This window comes from Dermacentor variabilis, chromosome 4 (genome assembly GCF_050947875.1).
Source record: "Dermacentor variabilis isolate Ectoservices chromosome 4, ASM5094787v1, whole genome shotgun sequence".
Taxonomy (NCBI): domain Eukaryota; kingdom Metazoa; phylum Arthropoda; class Arachnida; order Ixodida; family Ixodidae; genus Dermacentor; species Dermacentor variabilis.
The window spans coordinates 84449614-84473680 of record NC_134571.1 but is presented as its reverse complement, the minus strand read 5'-3'; the positions used below and the strand labels follow the sequence as shown (position 1 = coordinate 84473680).

At 49.2% G+C, this 24067-nt stretch overlaps 1 protein-coding gene across 2 annotated transcripts in view; it reads left to right on the top strand.

The window, feature by feature from the left end:
- The window catches only part of LOC142579452 (protein croquemort-like), a 111368-nt gene that overhangs the window by 19488 nt on the left and 67813 nt on the right, over window positions 1–24067 (top strand). The window lies entirely within an intron of this gene.

The window sequence follows — 24067 nt, the reverse complement described above, 5'->3', positions numbered from 1 at the left end:
CTCCTACCGAACACACGAGCGTTGCGTGTAACGAGCACAATACAGCCGTGTCGAGGTTTGTCTCTTCACTTCGCGCTCATTGTTAAAGTCTCCTCTTTATACGCTGAACGACGATCCTGACGTGCATTTCAACTAGATCCGATACGGACGAGCCCTGTGGGAGAGATGGAGACAGAGGTAAAAGGTGAGAAAAGACACAGAGGTTATAATCGGGGGATATTACCGGTTGGTCCCCTTGCACTGGGCAAGGGCAAGATGGACACGAAAGACGAGAGAGAGGAAAAGAAGGGAATAACGAACATTATAAAGCTCAGTGTGGGGCGTTGTCAGTCTCTGAAAGCGACGCATACGTAGTCATACGCAGTGTTAATGTCCCGACGAGGCATTCGACGCTACACCGTGCACAGTGTCGCACGCTCTCTACATTTGTCGCACAGTCCGGTATCTCATTTAAGGCCACGGGTGCGCTTGCCGGCGAGCGAAAGCTCCCGCCCGCGCGCGCCTGTACGCATGCGCAGGTGGTGCGGGACAGATCGCACGCGTCGCTGCGCGGCGCGAGCCTTGGAGCGTGCAAGATTTTCGCCACCATCTTCATCCTCATAAGCAACGTCTTCTATATTCTTTGTCTACAATCTTTCACCTTGCCCCAACGCCGAGCTAGTAGCAGGTCCCCAGAGCGTTCTCTCTCTCTTCTCCAAAATGCCAAAATGCGTTTCGCCAAAATGCGAAACGATGTCTACCGCGTGGCGAAAATAGTGAGGCAAATGAGCGCGCGATGGCGCACGTCTAGTAGGTTCAAGCCGCAATTACTCGCTATTCGCGAGCTTTCGCGCGCCGGCAAGCGTACACGCGTATAGTTTCGCCTTTTAGGTAACGCGGCAGCGCACCCTATAGCGCATCGCGCTGATGTCCGTTTAGGCCAGTTGTCCAACAATTTTGCTTTCTTTCAGCAGGCGCGTGTCCAGCTGGTCTGGTGTGGAGGATAGCGCTGTTCTTTGCTGGTAGAAACGAAGGTGCGGGACCGTTTCACTGCACCCGCATAAGTCACAAAGTGGGCTGTTGGCCATTCCGATGATAAAGGATCTTCAAGGGGAGTATGGTAGCGCGATGCAAAGACGGGGCAAGAGAAGACACAAAGGGACACACACAGCGCTGTGTGTGTCCCTTTGTGTCTTCTCTTGTCCCGTCTTTGAATCGCGCTACCATACTCCCATTGAAGATGCATTACCAACAAGCCCACATTGCAACCCTGATGATAAAGGAGTACGCATTTGAATATGCTACTTCGAGCCATGGACGGGATGAGCAGAATGCAGTCACGTGGCGACAAGCCGAACGGAAGGACAAAGCTGCAAGACAGGATCCAGGGCGTGAAGGACGCGTGCGTTTGTACATGCTTCGAGTTAATTCCACTGATAATATGTTAGGGGGCCCGCGGAATCGTATGAAATATGGAGGAAATGTACACGTTATGTTCGTCATGGCTGTTCTCACAAACAGAGAAGTGCGCTTACTGTATGTGAGCTTGTGAGGCTCCACCATGCACTTCCACACATTTCAGCGTTCACCATTTACTCGGTGCTCCTTTCGATGCTGCTTCTTATTTCAGCCGAGTCCAGTCTATACGCATGGTCGCTATATGGGTATAGCTTCGTTTTTATTTCGCCCTGCCGTTAACTCACTTCGTGGCTTTTAAATCTCTCTCGACAGTACTTTTCCGCTTCTCATTAAGTCCAATTTCTCATTTTGTCTGCTTCATTTGGCAGGGTTCACTTCAAAAGAACGAGTAAAACGAAAGGCTTTTGCGCGGCTGTTGCGTTCGTTCTTGCTACCCGCTTTCTTCGCCCTCACGGCTAAGTAAGCACAGTGCAGTCGGATGTCTTTCTCCGACCGAATCCATTTGTTTCCGTGCCCTTAAGTGGCTTGGCGACACGGGGCTTCACGGTTAGGCTGTACGAATACATGAATGAGAATGTATCTGTATTGCGACACGTTCTCATTCATCTGTAGTCAAGCGTCCAATAAGCATGCGGTTGCATCATGCAACGAAAGCAGACACCGCATTAAGGCTGCCGGTCTTCAAGTGGTATCGAGGCACCGTTCGTCGTGATGATCATGATTATGATGATCTAACCGCTACCCTTTGAAACAGGCGATCACACGATAGGATTGGGCGAAAAAAGAAGAGAAAAAAGTCTGAGAAGTCAAGGTTCTTTTGAGCCCCGCGGTAACGGTTGCCAGATCGCACGGATCCGGCATTCGACGTTGCTCTTCCACCTTTTCAACATGCGGTATTGCAAAATGCGTTCCCTTCGACGAAGTTATTCGCGGTCGCTTACCGGGGGCACAGGATGTTGTGTTGTTCGACATGTGCTTGCGACCAACCTTTTAAGATCTAAAAACGCTGCTTGCGACCGCCTTGTGAAATCGACAGCGCGTTAACTGATGCGTGGTATCGATGTTTGCGGCGCCGAAAGGCGATGGAATTTAGTGGTAGTAAAGTAAATGTTACTGAATCCGCGGTGAGAGAATAGTTCAAGACTACTGGAGTATTGGCTGCCTAATGTCAGGCAAGATAAAGTATCTTAGCACAGTAAGCTTCCCTTAGGGTCCATGATTTATTAACACGAACTGTGAATCCTAAAACCCTAAAATGTAGGTGCAGATTAAAGGTAAAAGGGACGAGCCTAGTGGCATTTGCCACTACCCCATTTCAAAGAGGACGCTCGTAATATCCTTCCATGCCATCCAGCCCTGCACGTTCTTAAGATTAGAGCTAACAAGACTACGCAGACCACAATTGCATCGGCCACTTACTATCAGAGGTTACTGGAAGTAGGTTTGATAAGAAACTGCGAGAGAACAAGCGAGTCATCTCAGTCATCAGTTGCCGAGATAACGAAGCACCGCTTTCCTCTACACCTTATCGAGGAACTGCTACTATAGCGCGAGTACACAACTGCAATTAATAACTGTAAATCGCGCTCGGGGCGATCGCGTTGCGACCTTGGCGTCTGTACGCCCTCCTCGTCGAGGGCTGGGTCCGTCATCCTCATTACTTGTTATGACATCAGCATACGCCATTAGTAGTCATCTCAAGAATCGGCAGTTGTCCTTCGTGCGCCGTCATGACCACGCGACCGTGAACAGTGTGGACGCGTTTACCTATTCCCCCCCCCCTTTTTTTTTTTCCGACGGTGTCTCACGGCGCGATTTATTCCCCGAGAGTGTAGTCAAGGCCATGAGAAGGATCGGGCTCCACGACGTTACCTGGGCGTAAGGGAACCGGCTCGAGGTATGCTCTGGGCAGGCGGCGTCGTCACGCTGTGTCCGAGAGGCCGCGATGTCCGCGTGTATACAATGGTGCATCGCGCTAGCGGACTCCTTTGCTAGGTGCCTCATAATTGCTCCCCAGCTATGCGCCTCCGCCTTCGCCCGACTCGAAGGTCATGCCGGACGCGCCTTTTCAAATGCGGTGGCTGTGCAATTTCGAGGCAGGTGGTTATTGGAGCTGCACCCTGTGACTTGTGTTTCATGCAAGCTCGGTTACACCATTCATTCATTCATTCATTCATTCATTCATTCATTCATTCAGTCAGTCAGTCAGTCAGTCAGTCAGTCGGTCGGTCGGTCGGTCGGTCGGTCGGTCGGTCGGTCGGTCGGTCGGTCGGTCGGTCGGTCGGTCATATTTTTTTCTCGCCGGTTTGTGACCTGCCCCGTTCCATGAGTTTCTCTCCCGAATATCATCGCTTCTTATGCTTGTTACATGGCTATAGCAAGAGCTAGTAGGGGTATCAGCACTAGCTACATTGAAGCTATACTGTACTATTTAACACAAAAGCTTAAATAAAGCGGGTGCGACATCATGCGCAAGCGAATTGAATCGCACGGTGAAAGCCACAAGAAGCCCGTACTCACAAAAAGTTCTTACCCTAGATCAGGTCTTCAGAACGAATACCTGCCAGTAGCGACAGTGGACACTATACTAGAGGTGCCCGATCAATGACAATGTGTTCGTAGAAACAAGAAGCCTTTCTCCTGCACACACATCGAAAAAAACAAAACAGGAAGCGTTTGTCAAGCCGGCCGCACGTTCACAACATCAATGCCCTTTTTAATGCGAGAGCATTAGTTGGCTCATTGTTCGACCCCGCCGTCGTCAGAAAGCCGTGGCAGAAAAACGACACACAAATTACGTCATCTTCATCTAACTGAAAGAAAACGTCCAGATGGCGCTCGCATCCGCAGCAGCGGCGACGCCGGCCGTTTGGGGGAAAGAAAAAAAAGAACCAGAAAGCTCGCCTTCGCGCAGCCGCGGTTTCACGGTCCTGAGGAACTAAACGCTTCTTGTGGATAGAATGGATTCGGATTGTGCTACGTAAGATATGCGCATGCTACCTCTGAAACCATGTTGCGTTCAATGCGTCCGTCGTACGGCGCTATGGAGTCTTCGTCATCCCAAGTTGAATCGCTCGCGTCTGCATCATCAGGCGAGACAGCAAAGCGTAGCCGGAGGCGCCAGTTGTCTGCTCACGCAGTACGAGACGGACGCAACGCAAAAGGCCGACCACAAGGCCTCCGATCACAAGGCCATGCTACCTACTGTCGGTCAACTTAAGCCCGCAAACGACGTCGCCGGAGCCCATCGACGATGGAAACGAATAAGATGCAACGCGCTTCAGGTACCAGCCGGGCGACGACTACGACATCACCCCAGAGTATGAGGTGGAGGTATAACAGCAGCGCCAAAAACACACACACACAAAAGAAAGGAACAATCGCAGACACGGGCAATCGCTGCGCTTGTCCGTGTCTGTCAAAGTTCCTTTCTTTTGCATGTGTTTTTTGGCGCTGCTGTTATGCCTGCAATAAGTGACCAACTCGCCCAAGAACTCGTTCTCCGAAGTATACGAGGTGGAGTTCGCCTACGAACCCGATGAAGAAATGCAGTGTCAAAACCATGGTGCCGCTTCGAAAAGTACTGTCATCGCTCGCAAAATATCGTGCTTGAAAGTGGTGTCATCGAGAAAGAACACTCAATGCAATGTGCTTGAAGCACTACTTTAACGAAAACTCCGCTAATTAAACTCAGCTGAGATCGCAATATGGCTGGTTTGCTTTCTTGTGCTGTTGCGGTCTCATAAGCAGCAACATTACACTCGGAAACATGACGCAGTAGCACTAAACTCAGCGACACTCTCAGCGACAAGTAATGCGCTCGCATTTACACATCATAAGAATACAAATTTATACCGATGGTTAGGTCTCATCTACCAGCTCTTTAGGAGCCGTTATCATTCCGGCTACGAAAACTACTATGAAATTCTGACTGTCACACATGGCAACATCAACGGCGGCAGAGCCCTGCGTACTGCCGTCAAATACTTCCTGCAACCGACAAGCTCAGAGGTGGGCCATCTTTTGCAACTGTATACGGCAGCACTTCAGAGTCTGCGTTTTTCCTATATCACAGGACTCGGGAGCAGATGACATATGAAATAAGAGAAGACCACCGTCAAGCTATTGATAAACAGCATTAAATTATATTCCAGTGGCTACCTGAACACACCGGCATTGCTGGTAATGACCTCGCCAACGAAGCCGCCCGGTCTGCCCATCTGGAAGCCCCGACGGTTCCAATCCCTTTATCAAGAACCGACGCTGCAAGAAAGCTTCGTATCGTGGCTAAAGCTGTGACACACAAATACTGGTTTTCTCCCAACCTCTCGAAGCGCCATCTTCATAGATTTGATACATCCATAAAGCTACAATGGCCATCAAAAGTTTCCCGCTCTGGGACGACAGTATTGTGCCGCCTCTGGCTCGGGGTGGCATTTACGAAGGCTTACTCGTTCCGCATTGGAATGGGGGATACGCCCACGTGCGACTCTTGCGGAACTATGGAATTGTGAAAATGTTCGTGTTGCTTACTTTGTTAAAGCCATAATAGCTTGACACCTTCAGCAGAACTGATGATCTGAAGAAGTGTTAATTTACTCTCTCTCTCTCTCTCTCTCTCTCTCTCTCTCTCTATATATATATATATATATATATATATATATATATATATATATATATATATATATATATATATATATATTCCGGCGGCAGACTCTCACTTTATGTAGATATACGCGCGTGCACATACAAAAAGAAGAAGAAAAAAAAGCAACAGTATCCTATTATCCTATGGAAAGACAAATTGCGCGCTGTACCAAATCGCCTGGTGCGCATGGAGATCTAGGTTGAGGCCGCACGTACCTTAACCACTCATTCTTACAGTACCCTCGGCGGTGGTGATAAACCCAACGAACTAGTACGCAGCGTTAGATGTCTGATCTTAAGTGGAACGTTTAGCCGACGCCCACGACAGATAAACGTGGGAGCCCAGTTGCACACGGCGTCGGGGCAGCTTCCAGCGCGGGGCTTGTAACGGTATCAGACGCCTGCGAGTTAAAAAAGAAAGAAAGAAAAGGATAACCATCTTTCCACTGTGCGCTTCTCTTTTTCTCCGTTTAAGTCGTACGGGCGTATCTAGCATGTATGCCTCGACAACGTCGCGTTCTGTTGATCTCTTCCTTCGCCTGAAACCAACAGCAAACTCGTTAATCTTATGGTGGATCGCGGCTGGATAGCTGTCAGCGACCACGGCCCACTTCTCCGCTGCCCGCATATAATGAGGCCGGCGTTTGCATCGGCTCTAGGTCGAGCTATCGGCACGTGAACAGCGGTTGACCTTGCCGAATTTCGCGCCTCTCTTTTATCGTCGAACGCGGAAACCTGTGCGAGACCGCGTGGCGATGCGCGAATCCTCGTGGCGTCATGGACCCTTCGCCTTTCTTGGAAGCCGAACGCTGGCTCGTTTTCAAGCGTCTGCTATCTATGCGAATTCAGTGCCACAGATTGCTGTCGGCGAGAGCTTCGCCGAGCGTTGTAATCGCCAGCTTGAAAGTTCGAGGACAGCGCGAAGACCTTGCACGTGCGCAGGAAGTGGACCGCCAAGATAGGCCACATTTACGAAGCCGTGCGTATGATTTGCGTCAAAGCGCCGGTCAAAGATGGACAGTTCTTGCGAAAAAATAAAAATAAGTAAAGACTGTGAGCTCGACCCCAAAGTGCCGTGTAGTTCGCGGTTCTCGCAACGCGTGATCTTCGCCATTTATATCGGTCCTCTGTAAACATTCGTTGAGACTTTTGCGTCGTTAATCACACTTAATCCTTTATGAACATCGAGGCCGCGTTTGACATTCTTTTTACGAAAGATAAGCAAACATTTAGCAGTGCATCTGCGGCGAAGAAGACAAATAAATAAATAAATAAATAAATAAATAAATAAATAAATAAATAAATATGTGGCACGTGCAGTTTGATATGAACCAATTCATTGAACATGAACGTTACGAAAGCGGGTGGAATCGGCTTGTCGACTGCTTTGATGAAGACAGCCGCTTCGATGAAACGCGTTGCGTTTCGTGCAGAGCCACGGAATGTTTACGCTACCGCCGTCCTTCTCGCGGGAGTAAGCAGTGGCATTACGCCAGTTACAAACCGCAACTTTTCCTAATCTTGTCTCTCTCAATAAATTCTACCCACACTGTTATGCACATCGTTGCCCTGGCTGTGGCAGCTCGCCCACAATCTTCCACGTCACGATTGAGTGCGCTGCAAACCTCTTTGCTCCCTCGCCAACTCTCCTTTACGCGCTACGCAACAAAGAGCTGTGGGTCGATGCCCTCCGCGACGGACCTCCCGAGGTCCTCCGAGCTGTGATACAACGGGCTCGAAACATCGCCGGAATCATCTTAGGGACCCTGGACTGAGGGTTCCTCCCACACTGCTCTCGCCATTCAAATATTATTAATAAAGATGTTTTACTCTCTCTCTCTCTTCGACGGCGTCTCAACAAGGTCAACAGTCGCGGGGTACGCTGCAGCGCCGACACGCGTTTCGGATCGGATTGATCAGACGTGACATTCTCCGCGTCAGGTAAAAAAAAAAAAATTAATTAAATTATGGGGTTTTACATGCCGAAACCACTTTCTGATTATGAGGCACGTCGTAATGGGGGACTCCGGAAATTTGGGCCACATGGGGTTCTTTAACGTGAACCTAAATCTAAGTACACGGGTGTTTTCGCATTTCGCCGCCATCGAAAAGCGGCCGCCGTGGCCGGGATTCGATCCCGCGACCTCGTGCTTAGCAACGCAACGTCATGGCCACTAAGCAACCACGGCGAGTGCCGCGTAATAGCACTAATTTAGTGCATCAAATTAACTATAAAGTTTCATTTAGGTGTCAACATTGTCGATGAAAATTTGCCAAGGCTTTTTCTTACGACACGCGCGTAATAAGTGGCGAATCATAGCGCCTTACAAGCGGCAGATTACAGAATGAAGCCTTTTCATAGCACAAACACACACAAAAAAAGTTCTGTGGACGGCTCGGTGAAACTGAAAATTGCAATACCGTGTCACAGCATCGCTAAATAGAAACAAGGGCGTGGCAACTCAACAAAATGTCCAGAGTCCGTGGATTCGCGGTGACGCCCTGCGCGCTTCGTGCATTTAATACGTGTCCTGTGTTCTCACATTTTCGCCTATACGGACTTCCCAGATGCGTATAAGCTGCATGAGTTCAGTGGAAATTCGCACCATATCCCTGCGTCTCTACGTCGCCCGTACATTCCCATTGTGTCGATCACGGTCTCCGGTTCTTCGCCTCTTATTTCGGACAGTTCCGGAAGCGTGATGCATCCTCGTCGCTGTAGATTCGTATCGAACATCGGAATTTCGTTAGAATTGTCTGCTAGAAACACACACGCGCGCACACGCGCACACACACACACACACACACGCACGCACACGCACGCACACGCACGCACGCACACGCACGCACACGCACGCACGCACGCACGCACGCACACACACAAACGTACGCACGCACGCGCACGCACAAAGGCTTCTGGTCACTCACGAAGTCAACGGTTATATAAACGGTGTTTCCTCGTCCGCTGTTGTATGCTGTCCTTGACTGAAGCTTCCCAACATCTTTCAAGGTTAGTAGATGGGCACACTACTTCCATTAGGTATATATATACTAATGGTATAATGTTTTACCCGTTGCTAAGTTTCGTTAATGAGTTGGCACTGTTTACACTCAGTAACGTTGCGTGCGGGTATGGGACAAGCTATAGGTTGCAGTGATGAGGCAATGCTGTGGGATGCGCTCCTGTCATGCTTCACCAGTCGCCTAGCAGGCAACGTTTCGGAATGTCGTTGGTGCGGTAGTTAGACTAGACGTTAAATAACTCATGGACTGAGTAACTTCAGCTCTGCCTGCGCGCGTTCGTGCGCTTTTGAAGCGACGTAGCCTCACTCAACCACTTACACAAAAGTTCGGCTCATTGCTTTCTGACGATGAACTTGCACAACGTGAGAGAGACTTTCTAGGCCCCTCGCGACATCAACCAGATAAGCATGCGGAGACAAATCGCCGCTGTGGATGCTTCTTTATTGTCATAGGGAAGGAAATGGCACCACATGCACCCCGACAAACAATATATTTAAAAGCATTGTAAGCATTTCGTATTTGCGGCTTGCCTCAAAAAGCTGTGCGAACTTATCGCTATAAACGCAGCTGTTAATTGGGGTTGGGTTAATCTTCGTAGCAACGGCTTTAGCTCGCTAATTGCCGCGTCCCACAAGCTGCAACTTCGCGCTTATCGATTTCCGGGAACGAACGGCAACACTAACCGCTCGCTTTTTTTTTCTCCGCACGCTGTGGGGTCGTATACTGCTACGTGGCCAAGTAAAGCTGCTTGGGATATATTAGCTGGCATATGCCGTGCCATAAACATGAGGAAGTATACGTGAGGAGACCGCTTCCATTCGTTTCATATTTCGTGTGCTGTAGTATCGTTTTCAGCGCACGGTGCATATCCGTCTATAGTTGTGCCACGCGATGCCGAGATCGCCGCGAGCTGCTCGATAAATCTCGAGATCTCCGCGGGACGGCAGCCAGGATCAGGCGCGTGTGTGTTCGACCACGCGCCAGCAGTCGTGTCTATGCATGTCTGTGCCGGGTTATTCGGAAAATAAATCCAAAGGGAGGAGCGGCTGCATCGGAGAGCGTCGAGGAAAGAAGAACCGAAGCAAGAAATAGCCCGCATTATAGGATCCGCGGCTGCGTAAATTCTCGTCAGGTCTAGGTTGTATACGCACGCGCATTGCAAGCACATGCGTCCACGCGTGCCCATAGGAGAGCGCTCGACGAGCGCCGATACAAGACAACGGAGCCTCATTACCCCGAAGGGTCCCCGCATATTACATCGGCTCGGCGATTACATGAAGGATACGCAACGACGAGCTTGGAAGCTGCGTGCTCTTTCCTGTATGGACGCGGAATGTGACGATAGTCTTGCTGTCAAGAAACCCCTGTGAAGGCGGGTTGATAATCTTTTTCGCACCATGCGACGAAGAGTATGTGCATTGCGGGATCTGAAGGCGCTAACATCTCCGTCTGCATAGTGCATATGGATTCCGTGGTAATCGTAACATCGTAAGTTGTGTTTCTCTGTGGGGGCATTTCGTGCTTTGATGAATTGCCATAATGCCATTTTAAGATGCCTCGGCGACTTTCGTGGGATGTAGTATTTCTATGTTGTTGCTTTTTGGTGTGAGGTGGAGTAGCCGGCATCACCTCTCGGCATCAACATCTACTTATTTATTCACGCCGAATTAAAAAAAAAGCACACCTCTGTATAAAGAAGAAAAACAAAACAAACGGAAAACGCTTAGAAGGGGTGTGATATTGTAGGGGCCACATTCACAAAGGTTTTTCGTTCTTAATTGTGTGCTGTTGGCTGACCGTTCTTAGCTATAATGATATGTCCGTCATACCGATCGGCTGGCAACTTCCTCTTACGAACAACTCTAGCGTAAGTACGTTGTTTTGAGAACGGGCCCTGGACACTATGTGGTCAAACTTCACCATATTGTCGAACTTTCCATCTTGTCGTCTTCAATTGGCTCACATATGGCTACTGCGGCTGCTCTGATGGGCTCTAAGCGCCAACGTGGTGGAACTTGCCGGCGTCGAGAATCAGTGCCCAGGCGCTCCGCAGGTGCTGGGCTCTAAAGGTCTATTAAAAAAAAAAGAAATATGGGGGAAATGAAAAGCGCCACACGCAGTTACACGCTGATTGCAGCCAACCTCCAGAAAACGGGGAACGTGAGCATTAAGTGAGCCTCTCTGATTGGCTCAGAGCGCCGACATGACTAATTTGGCGGACGTGGCGGAACAAAACTGTAGCATCGCGGTCTTGAATAGTATCCAGGCTCGCCAAAAGTTCTCGGTGCTCAAGGAAAGAAAGAAAGATGGAGGAAATGAAAATGACCACATGGAATAATCACATGGTGATTGCTGTCAACCTTCAGGAAATGGGAAAACTTGGACATTAGACGAACGTTTCAAGGGAGCGAATAACTAAAGGCATCAAATGATTTCTCGAGTTCATCATTTGCCCTGATTGAATCGTCAACAGGGCTCGGCAGCCACTGCTGTCGCCTTTTGCACAACTTTGCGCAACTGCAGAACCGCGGAGACAGCGAGTTGAGGGGGACCCCAGCGCATTTTCCTCGCGCGTCTGTTAATGCGAGCCTTGAGAAATACGTGTCCTTGGCGACGCTAATATCTACTCTGTAGCGGTCATTGGGGCCCATACGGCACGAGTAAAAACAGGTTAGTCGGCTCGTAATAAATGAGAGCGAAGCCCCGAGGTAGGCTAACGCCTGCTTTGTAATAATTTGTCTAAATCGCCGATTTTGCATGACGAATGGATTTGGGAATGCGCAAGCGGCGGCAGAGAAGCAAAAGACCGGCACTTGGTTATACAGGTTGTTCGTTTTAATTAAGAAATACCGACCGGTGCACCTTATGTTATCGACGCCGGCGGCTTTATACAGACTTCGGGCTGTATGACGTCAAACTATCCCAATCTGTTTTTATTCCGATCTCCTGACGGTAAACTTACGGAACCGGCGACGCAATCGTCGGGCGGTAACGTGCAGCGTTGTTTGAACCGACCAATCGCACTCTCTCCTCGTTTGTGGGAGGTAACCTTTGTTTGCGTTCGAAACCAATAGCATTGCCTATCTTGACAAGCTTTTCTTGCCTAATTGGTTGACAAAATGCGAGGAGCACGCAGCAGTGGAGAGGGTTTCGGCGGGGCCGAGTTATCGCAGTGAAAGTCGATAACCCGATGAGGATGGTGGTGCCGGTGTGTGCGATTGGCCCGCTTCCCCTTGCTTAGCTTGCGGTGGCTGGTCGAAAATCGCGCTGGCATGCACCCGAAGGTTAGAAATGCCGCTAAGAACCGATGCGCAGCGAAGAAGAGTTAGCACAGCGATGTCGTAAGCGTGCCAAAGGGCTCGACATCGTTATACTGCCGCGCCAAAGTGTTTATTTTTATTATTCCGCAAAGAAACACATGGCTACCCGACAACTCCGAGTAACCAGTTCCTGAGTGAGCGGTAGGCAGACATCTTCTATTCCTTCCGGAACGCGGCAGTTCCTGGCTATTCCGAAAAAAAAGTTCAGTTTTGTTCGGCATAATAAGGAAATCTTTAATGGGCGCACTTAACGTTGACGCGCTGAGTGTTCGTAGTTCTGTGACGCCCCGTGACAGACAGGCGAAGTGGGCGCAGCCTGAAATCTCTTCACCAATAGCGGAGGGCTAATGGCAAAAAAATTAAAAAAGGCGGAGAATTGGAAATAGTTATTTTTCTTTTGTTTCGTCTAATCGTGCATAATCAGTGTGCAAACGTCATATCAGATGTGGAGTTTTCGCAGTTTTCGTGACGTTCCGGAACACAGAGGTGAAGTTGGGGTGGCCCGAAAAATTTTGCTGATTGCAGAAATGGAATAGAAACATGTGGAATAGCTTTATATGATAGCGCCCTGGTTCTGGTATCTGTCCTTGCTGAACGTGACGTTGACGGGAGAACTGATGTGCGGTACTAGTGGTGTGTACATGAAGGAGAGGAGCAAGCAAAGGGAGCCGTTGTCGTTTGAAAGTTATTTACGGCTTTTACAGTACACCATTGATCAGGACTGTCATGGCGTTGGAGCTATGGAGAAACAACGCTGGAGGCTTGCTTCACGAGATGCCGTCGTGTGAAACCCTGGAGTGTGCTTCTCCGCAAACCCGCGTCTGTGTGTTCTTCAGGCCAATGAACCACGTGCAACTCCACACCTCATTCTCATTTATGTTTCGCAGCGAACCTGCTTAACACCACAGCCGTTTTGATGCCGCGGCGTGCTTGGTGTGAAATTTTAATAATAAATACAACGTGCTACAGAAGTTATGAGGACTGTCTACTAATTCGTAAGCATTCTTTGGCTCGGCTGTTACTTCATTTTTGCTCACTTGCTTTTCCTAGCGTATGCATGTCTACGCATCGCTTTTCCGATGCCAGAAGAAATGAAACCCGTGTACTGAGCGGTGTGGAGATGAGTTGCCAGGGGCTTCATGGCTCGCTTCAAAGCGATTGCATCGAATGAACCGGAACGCCGTCACAACCGGTTTCACAACAGCTTTTCTTTTTTTTATTCTTAAAATTTTATTTTTCGTTTTTTGTTTCAACCTTTATGCGCTCACGAGGACTTCACCAGTTTTTATTTACCACAACCAATAATTTATTATTATTGTCACACTATTATCACGTGTACCAATCAGTTATTCTTATTTTTATACTCAACAGCACCACACAAGGCTTCTCTGCACAAATATTTGTAATGCGGGAAAGTAAGCTTTCAAGGCGGCCTGACGAGAACGGTTTTCTCTCTGATCAAATTTCTTTTCTTTTTTTTTCAATTGTTCCTTATCGCTTATAAAGCTACCAATCATCTAAATTTACACTATTATAACGATTAAATGTCTTAACTTCGAAAATTACGCATTTTTGTGCAGATAAAAGGCATTACACTTTTCGCGTGACAGACAGATTATGCTGGGGTACTCTCCAAGAATGCTTACGCATTAATAATGAAAAAAAAAAAGAAACAGCCACAATCAAAAGTGTTGCTTTGAAAGGGAATTATAAATAATTATAAAGTGAAAGCTGCCTTTCGCATACCTTATTCAAATACACAACTTATTTACGAGGTTTTTTTTTTTCTTAGCCTCTAATCAGTAAATTTAGTTTTTCACGTCGCGTTTCTTTTCCTCCGTGTTGGAGGCCAGCTAGAACTTTCTAGGGCTGTGATGCTAAACGCAGCAGTGATGACTGTGTCGTGCTCTAATTGATAGAAGACAGGATAGTATGTAAAGAGTGTGCTACGAATACTGTGTAATTGTAGAATGCCGTATGTGATTCGATATGATTGTTCAATATTTAGTCAAACATCGCGAAAGATTAAGAGTGTGTAAACTGAAAACATGTTACGGGACGCAATAAATTACCCCTCTGAGCAGCCATCCATCATGCCCCTATGGTCGGTGACAACCTAAGAGCTAAAAGGTTAATATGTACGCTCTTCAACTCAAACACAATTTGCTGCGACAGCCGATGAGGTTTGCTTATTTGCCTGACGCCAAGCGGTTTGGAGTATTTTCATAACAACTGTCTTTTCCATGCAGATTTGCTTATTTACCTTACGCCAAGCGGGTTCGCGTATTCAGAACAGCCGTTTTCTCTGTACAGACTGGCCTTCGTGTCACTGGTTTAAGAATGAAACGTGGACGTCTAGGGCAAGTTTTATGGGTGATCCTGATATCTGTTCTCAGCCAAAGGTATAACATTATAGCTTGAAACAACCAGCTTTTATTTTCCAATTAGCCTAGAATTTACATTAGCAGAACAACGTCACTAAGCTCTGAGCGAACTCCAGCTGGCTCGACTGTCCTTCAGAGATGGAAAGGCAGGTGCACTGCTCTTTTGTGGGTGGAGCTTATTTGTAATTCTTATGGTGTCACCGACTATATAGCGTGTCCGAAGGGTGTGGGAACTCACCCGTACACTGTCGCTATCTTTGGTGTGTCAGTTGGTCAGCTGGAGATACATCTGCGAAGTAAATTTTCCTATTAGCATGACTAAATGACGAGATGCTGGCACGAGAACCTTGTACTCGGGTTAGTCCTCGACACATAAGCGAAATATAGATATATTGCGTGCGCTTTTGTGAGCGTATAGTAGCACGGCAATGAGTGAAGCAAGCCCGACATGGTCCCACTATTGGACAGGCCTTTCCGCACTTCCTGCCATCCTTCGCTGTCAGCACCACTCGTGGCTTTCTGGGCCTTTAGCGTTATCTGATAAGGCGCCACCTCTTCAAACATATCTTGCAGTTATCGCAAGCGTGTTCTGGACTGGGCGGCCCATTACCTCTCTGCATGCAGTCTTGGAGAGATCAGTGTATGTATGGAGGGTGCATCACTAGGTGCATATTTGCAGAAAAAAGTAACAGCGTTGGGGGCGGCGCCGGAGGTGGGGTGTGCGCAGAGAGGGTGTAGGAGGAACGTGCGATGTCGTGCGCAGCAGCTCACGGAAGGTGTGCTTGTTTGCGATAAGACGTGGCATGTAAACAGCTTGTCTACATGGCCGTGGCCTTTGTACACATTCGTACTTAGCCAAGCGCCCACAGCAGCGCGCAAAATGCCGGAACGGGGCCCCTTTGTTCGTTCTAGTTGTCTCCCGGATGTACAGCAGGAATTTGAAATAGTTAAAAGGACGTGCTGTGGCCTAACTGATTCTCCTGGCGGCACTACTTGGTGGAAAAACTGGAACGACTCTGTTCTCTTACGCAACCACGCGGCCGAACGCAGTTGTCCGCCGTGCGAGGTTTTCCTTTTCCTCTACTCGTACGCGCCAGATAACGAACACAGTTCGTGTAGCTCTGCTGGCTGAAGTACATGTAGCACACTCCACGACAACCTGCCCTTACATTTTTTTTCCTCTTAATTTTACGGGTTTTGCCTGCACTCTGTAGTCACGAATTGTGTCACTTCATTACAATTGTAACGATATAGGAGATATGCGAAATACTGGAAGTAGATTTTTACGCACTATTCAGCGGCTGTGCGCAAGACGGCCGACCTCCCGCTCGCGGCATCTTTGAGCCGTCGTGAGGCTAGGAAACAGCGTGTATGTAGTATAACGAAGAGACAGTGGTTATACCACCAGCTCCTGCAAACCTCGTTCATCTTGATTTTTTTAGGTGCCATCTGCCATCGTGTGTCGGTCAGACGAGATGTGCGAGCAAGCGCACTTGAAACTTCGCATATCTCCTATGGTGATTACTTTTTTTGTCTACAATTGACATTTGACATTTGTATTCAAAGTATATTATAGCCAAGAATGCTTTAAAAAGGTATGCAGATTCAACGGACATGTTGGAATCTATATGAATCGAAGCTTGATTGGTGATGGCTATGTATATTATGCTATATAAACACTGGCGTGGTCGCCTTTCAACTTCCGTCTTCACGTTTCTGCGCAGTAGTATAGTAAAGTTATAGTATCAGTTAAAGTAAATCGTGAGTCATTTCGTCGTGAAATTTTCAGCCGTTTGGTTAACAAAATTTTACTTGTGACTTGGAATCATGTGTCATCACATGATTCCATCGGTTATTCATCTTGCCGGGAATACGTTCTTTGTTCAGCTGTCGCAAGGAGTCTACGTGGTGCAAAGGTGCAGTTTGATTGCCTCGAAATCACAGCAAACACGCGATCCGCTCCGGTATGTCCCATGACATTTAGGTGAGCCGGCCATACGCTCACACAAGGCCGGTTTAGGCGGTAACAATTATGTTCTTCCACTCACGCAAGGCACAAAGCCAGTAGGTAAATGTTGTCGAAGGCAAAATGTACAAGATAATCAACAAGAAAAATTACAGAGGGCGTGGAATTTCTAGATTATATTACATAAGATTTATGGCATAACTCGGCAAAAGAAGCTGTTTACTCTAGTGACTTTGTGTGTGACATTATCACGCACACGTGCATGCAGTTAAGACCTCAATACCTCCTCTATCATAGGGGAACCTACCCATTCTATTGGACCGACCAAGCATGGCCGCAAGTCCAGTGGCACATTGCGCACGCCTGGATCATAGGTTATCAGCATAATCGAGGAACCCGCGCAATATAATAGGCATTTCCATCATGAGATGTGTGGTTTTTTAGCAATACACATGAGCATACACTATGTTTTTTTTTCATGTTTTACATACGAGTATACGTCTTCACTACGTAGTGTTTTCACTATACGGGCAGTCACAAAGCGTCTGCGTTGTGACTGCCCTCAGTACACGGAAGTTCGAGGTTCACTGATGCCTTTGCTCGTCTCGACAGCCAACCGTTTGCACATGACGTTATATCGGGCCTTTGTAATGACCATAAATCTAGCTTTCTGGCCGTTCAGGCCTTGTCTAGCGATTTAAAAAGCTACAGACTTGGACTATAGGACACAGGTTAGGAGTTGCCCGTTATGTACTTTGCCTCTTTCCTCTGTCGTTACCGCCACCCGTCTTGTTCTTTCTTTGCCGCTTCTCCGTTCCCACGCCTGCAGCCTAGCTGGCTGAACGAATTTAGTACCTCAGGCCGACCCCTCTGCCTTCATTGTTAACGTTTTTTTCTCTGCTTCTGCTCCGCTTGTATATTTGCTAAGTATACGGTGTTGTGTCAGTTTGAGGCAAATTTACCTCCGCTACTCGATTTCTCTCTGTTCTAGCGCGGAAAGAAAACGAAGGGCCAACCTTCAGCGTGACAGTTGCGGTGTTCGCTGCAGGAGATGTCTCCCTCCCATCACATTAAGGAAGATTAGTAACTTAATATTGATTGGAATAAATTGCACTTTTAGAATACCAGCAACGTCGCTCTCAGGTTTGGCAAATCAGAAAAGGCGCAAGAAGACGAAAGTCGAGTGGCCCCTTCCGACGCCGTCTGCGTGGTCCCACACCAGTTTCCCGTGACGTCACAATTTTTTATAGTGTCTGCAGGGGGCTGCCGAACTGCCTATCTCGATGAAATGGCGATTTCATCGCGCTCCCAAAAAAGCGATAACTCTCAATACGGTATTTTTTTAATTCTTTGATTTTTATACGAAAGCTTCTTCAACTTGCGAAACTAACTTCAAATACGTGACGTCACGCCAATGCATTGTGGCGACCCGTCTGACGTAAAGTACCTCGTTTCTGTTTAGGCGCGAGGTTCAAAAAGGGACATCTTGACTTTCATTTCCTGCACGTTTTGTCGGCGCCTCCGTCGAATTGATTCAGATAGAGCCGGGAAAAAGATATCTGTTTGGGATTAACATAGCGTTTCTTTTCAGTGTCTCTCCAACAAGCGCGATTTTTCTGTGGATTTTAGTCCACGCTCGTGCGAGTTCGCGCAAGGGAGAGCACGCCCGATCTGCACTGGCCAGCCCCCGGTAGCACGGCAGCGGACTTGCAACACGCAGGCTATCGAGGTCGCAGAAGCCGACGCGTTCCCTGCCGCCCTTTTCTTGAACGCTTCCCGCTCGGCGCTCGGCAGTCGCGGAAGGCGGCGGCGGAGAGCGACTCCGAAGCAGCCGGGGTGGCGGCGGGTTCGCCCAGTCGTCCGTGCACCGGCGGCGCGCGCGCGCTCGCTTCGGTGCAGGCGCACTCGTGCGAGCGTGTGACGTCACCCAGGAGTGATGCTGCGGCTCAAGTGCACGCGCACCGGAAAGAAGGGGGAGGTATCCCCCCCCCCTGTGGAGACGGAGGGGACGTGACTATTACGTGCGCGCTCACTCACATTAACTCACATGCAACCGGAGCGCCACTCCGCGCTCGCAGCTGCGGCCGCCGCTCGGTCGCGACCGACCATCTGTCCCCACATGCTGCACTTATCGAAACCTTGAGATGTGCCTCGGGCTCGCCGCAATCGGTCTCCGATACGCCTCGTTGTCTGTTGTGCCTTCGCGCTTGTAGCGACCTCAAGGGGCGAGTGTTTACGCACAACAGGGAGGCGCGGATGCGCGAGAACGATTTTTTTGTCCGACGACAGTTCTGATGCGGCGAATAACGCAGATTTTCGACTAGCTCGGGTCCTCGGCCTTGTGTTCACACTTTATCTATATATTAGAGAGCCATATTAAATCTATCTATCTATCTATCTATCTATCTATCTATCTATCTATCTATCTATCTATCTATCTATCTATCTATCTATCTATCTATCTATCTATCTATCTATCTATCTATCTCATCATCATCACCATAAGCCTATATTATGTCCACTGCAGGACGAAGGCCTCTCTCTGCGATCTCCAATTACCCCTGTCCTGCGCCAACCGATTCGAACTAGCACCCGCAAATTTCCTAATTTCGTCGCACCACCTAGTATTCTACCGTCCTATACTGCGCTTCCCTTCTCTTGGTACCCATTCTGTCACCCTAATGGTCCAACGGTTATCTAATCTGCGCATTAAATTACCTGCCCAGCTGTATTTTTTTTCTCTGAATATCGTCTACACCCGTTTGCTCTCTGATCCAAGCCGCTCTCTTTCTGTCTCTTAAAGTTATGCCTAGCATTGATTGTATACTTTCATTTCCAATCATAACGGTAAGCTCCCAGTCAGGAGCTCACCACGTCTGCCGTATGCGATCCAACCCATTTTTATTCTTCTGTGATTTTCCTTCTCATGGTCAGGCTTCCCTGCGATTAGTTGACCTAGTGTTTGGATCGCGACACTGGAGCGATCGGATGGGAACTCGGCGCTGACGCCCGTGGTTGTACCTGGGTCGCAAGCCCCAAGGGTAGCGTTGGCCTGGCGGCCTGGGGTACAACTCGAAGCATCCGAAGGTCCCGGCAAAGCATGAGTCGACTGGTAACAACGAAACAACTTGTTTATTTTAACATCGCAAAGAGTTGGCGGTCAGGTTTGACCGAAGTAGAGAGACGGGAGAGCACTTCACTCAACAGAAGAAATCGGAGCCCTCCCTTTGGCGTCCGGGGGCAGCTGTTTTTATACTCTCGCAGTTGAGGGCAAGAAGGAACCCCTCAAAAGACGAGCACGTGAATGTACAATGGGCTAATGGTGACGCACACTGTCGTGGCGCTGCGCACGATCTCGAAGCACCCCGTCGTGGCGCTGCGCACGATCTCGTAGCACCCTGTCGTGGCGCTGCCGGTCGGACACAATGACTGTAACGAGAAGATGGTCCCTGCTTTGGCATCGCCTGTTTCGGGCACAATGACTGGAACGAGATCCCTGCTTTGGCATCGCCTGTTTCGGGCCCAATAACTGGAATGAGATCCCTGCTTTGGCATCGCCTGTTTCGGGCACAATGACTGGAACGAGATCCCTAGGCGGTCGCATCGCCGCAGACGCGCCTGGAAACACCTGGCGATGAGTGTTGCGGCGACGACGATCGGGCCAAAATGTCTGCCGCCCCGCCGCAGTCGCGCCGGCAAAACCACGTGTCGCAGGCGAAACGCAACAGACCGCCCCGCCGGGGGAAGGAGATCCCGATGGACAGGGGACTGCATCCGCTGTCCGGAGGGATGTCGCTCGATGATGCTCATAACCGAAGTCGGGCGTCCCTTGACGTTTCTTGAGCGCAGCGCACAGAGAAGGCCTCGTTCTCTCGTTCAGGTTCGCACGGGACACTGCAAAGTGACTTCGGGAGAGTTCACATTTTTGTTCTCGTTCCCGGCAAGCGTTAGAACTACGCTGAAAACTCAACCGCTCAGTCAGCAAGCACGGCACAACCCTCACTAAGCCCTGCCAGGCTCTTTCCCCTTTTTATACCACTGCCTAGTTCCTTACAGTAGTCTAGCATCACTCAGAACGCGTCCACAAATTGAAAAATTGCACTAGAAAGCATATCATCACTTTGAAACACTAAACAAAAGCAATATGTTAAAAAAAATCCTGCCTCAGGAAGAAAAACATCAGTAACAAACAATTTTGAGGCTGATTCCTACGTTAGGGGCTTCGACTTAAGCCATCGGCGTTACCGTTGAGACTCCCCTTTTTGTAACGCACCTCAAAGGAATATTGTTGTAAAGCGAGGCTCCAGCGCAGGAGGCGGCCATTTTTGGGAGAGATGGTCTGCAGCCATTGGAGAGGGCAGTGATCCGTCTCAATGATAAACCTCGAGCCGGCTAGATAGCATGACAATTTCTGAACGGCCCACACGAGACATGCACACTCTTTCTCGGTGGCGCTATACGCCTGCTCACGACTGGTCAGCTTACGACTAGCATACAGGACGGGGTGTTCTACTTCTCCATTTTCCCGTTGGCACAGTACAACGCCCATGCCTCGCTCACTAGCATCGCACTGAACAATGAACCCTTTTGTATAGTCTGGCGATCGTAGCACAGGCTGGCTTGTTAGGGCACTCTTTAGGGCGCTAAAAGCTCTTTCCTTTGTCTCGTCCCAGACGACTGTTTGAGGCTCTGTTTTTCTTAGAGCATCCGTCAGGGGAGCCGCGATATCAGAGTACCTAGGGATGTACCTCTGATAGTAGCCGGCGACACCCAAGAACGACCGAATATCGGTCTTGGTGCGCGATTGCGGAAAGTCTCGCACAGCGGCCACTTTTATTTCAGAGGGGCGGCGACGACCCTGACCAATCACGTGACCGAGGTAGACAACCTCGGCCTGTGCTAACTGGCACTTAGGAGCCTTGACTGTCAAGCCTGCTTCGCGCAGGCGGGTTAGCACTGCCCGCAAGTGTGTCATATGCTCAGACCAGGATGCGGAGAATATCGCTACGTCGTCTAGATACGGTAAAGCGAATGCTTGCTGTCCCCGCAACACTTTATCCATGAGGCTTGAAAAACAGTATGGCGCGTTCTTCAAACCAAAACTCAACACTTTAGGACGGAATGTTCCCATTGGTGAAATGAACGCCGCATACCTACTAGCCTCTTCTGTAAGTGGAACCTGCCAATAACCCCTGACAAGATCTAGGGTGGAAATAAACTGAGCGCTACTAACTTTCTCAAGGCGCTCCTCGATGTTAGGGATCGGATAAATTTGATCCTTAGTGATGGAATTAAGCCTGCGGTAGTCGACGCAAGGACGAGGTTCCTTGCCCGGTACCTCAACTAAAATCAAAGGGGAGGTATAATCACTCTCACCTGCCTCAATAACACCGAGCTGTAGCATTTTCTTTACCTCAGCCTCCATAATATCGCTCTGGCGGGGTGACACCCGATACGCCTTGGATCGTACTGGCTCTGTGGAGGTAAGTTCTATATCATGAGTAAGTACAGAAGTCCTACCAGGCCTCTCAGAGAACAGACCTTGAAACTCTTGTAATAGCTGGTGTAGTTCGGTTTTCTGCTCGGGCGACAGCGGTGCTTTACTGATAAGGTCACTAATGACTTGACCGGTGTCTTCCCTGTTCGTCACTGAGCCTAGTCCCGGAAGCTCGATCGGAAGCTCTTCAGGAACGTTTACCATCATGCACACCACTGCTTCCCTTTGTCTATAAGGTTTGAGCAGATTACAGTGGTAAACTTGCTGTGCTTTCCGCTTTCCTGGCAGACTTACCACGTAGTTAACGTCCGACAGTTTCTGAACAATTCGTGCTGGGCCCTCCCACTGCACGTCTAGTTTGTTGTTTAGCGATGTGCGCAATATCATGACCTCATCGCCAACCTCAAAACGACGGGCCCTGGCTGTCCGATCATAATAAACCTTGGCCCTCTGCTGGGCCTTTGCCATTGCTTCACCTGACAACTCCTGTGCCCTTCTTAAGCGTTCGAGGAGCTTAAGTACGTACTCCACCACGACTGGGTCGTCGCCCCTACCTTCCCATGATTCTCGAAGCATGCGAAGCGGAGATCGAAGCGAGCGACCGTACACCAGTTCAGCTGGCGAAAACCCCGTAGCCGCATGCGGCGCGGTCCTTAAAGCAAACATCACCCCAGGCAGACACAGCTCCCAGTCAGTTCGATGTTCAAAACACAATGCTCTCAACACGCGCTTCATGACGGAGTGGAGCTTCTCAACGGAATTCGACTGTGGGTGGTACACTGAGCTGTGTAACAGCTTTACCCCACACCTTTCGAGAAAAGTTGTCGTCAAAGCGCTAGTAAACACTGTGCCCTGATCTGATTGAATTTCTGCAGGAAAACCAACTCGCGCAAATATGGACAGTAGTGCATTAACTATCTCAACTGAGCTGAGTTCTTTAAGCGGCACTGCTTCAGGGAACTTTGTCGCTGGGCAGATCACAGTCAAAATGTGTCTGTACCCCGTGGCTGTTACCGGCAGAGGTCCCACAGTATCAATAACGAGCCGTCTAAAAGGCTCCGTAATGATAGGTACCAATTTCAACGGCGCCCTCGATTTGTCCCCTGGTTTGCCCACCCGCTGACAAGTGTCACATGTCCTCACGAAATGGTCTGCGTCCCGAAAACACCCTGGCCAATAGTACTCTTGCAAGAGACGGTCCTTAGTTTTCTTAACTCCTAGGTGTCCGGACCACGAACCCCCGTGTGACAAGCGCAACAGATCCTGACGATAGCATTGAGGCACGACCAGCTGATCGAACTCCACTCCTCGGCGGTCTAGATACTTCCGGTACAGGACTCCACCCCTTTCCACAAAACGCGCAGTTTTCCTGGCGATACCTTCTTTGACATTGCAGCGCACGTTTTCCAGGCTGCCATCCTTTTTTTGCTCGGCTATCAAAGCCGTCCGGCTGACTTTTAGCAACCTATCAAGTCCGTCTGACGTAGGCGCGATGAGCAAATCAGTAGATAGCTCTTCTAACTTTCCCGTGTCGGGCATTTCCTCTCCAGTATCTGGCGCCTTTAACGTTACAGACTCAAGTTTATTCAGTTCGGGCGTGCTCGGAATATCAGCTTGCTGCGCCTCTGACCCTTTTTCGTTGTTTGATAACGTCGGCCCCGCAACTACCGCCTTTGCAGCGAGCTCCCGAACCTTCGATCTGGTTAAGGCCTGAACACTAGCTTCACCAAACAAAAGCCCCTTCTCGCGCAGGAGGTGATCGGACCTGTTTGAAAATAGGTACGGGTACTGGGGTGGCAGCATAGATGACACTGCCGCCTCTGTCTCAAGC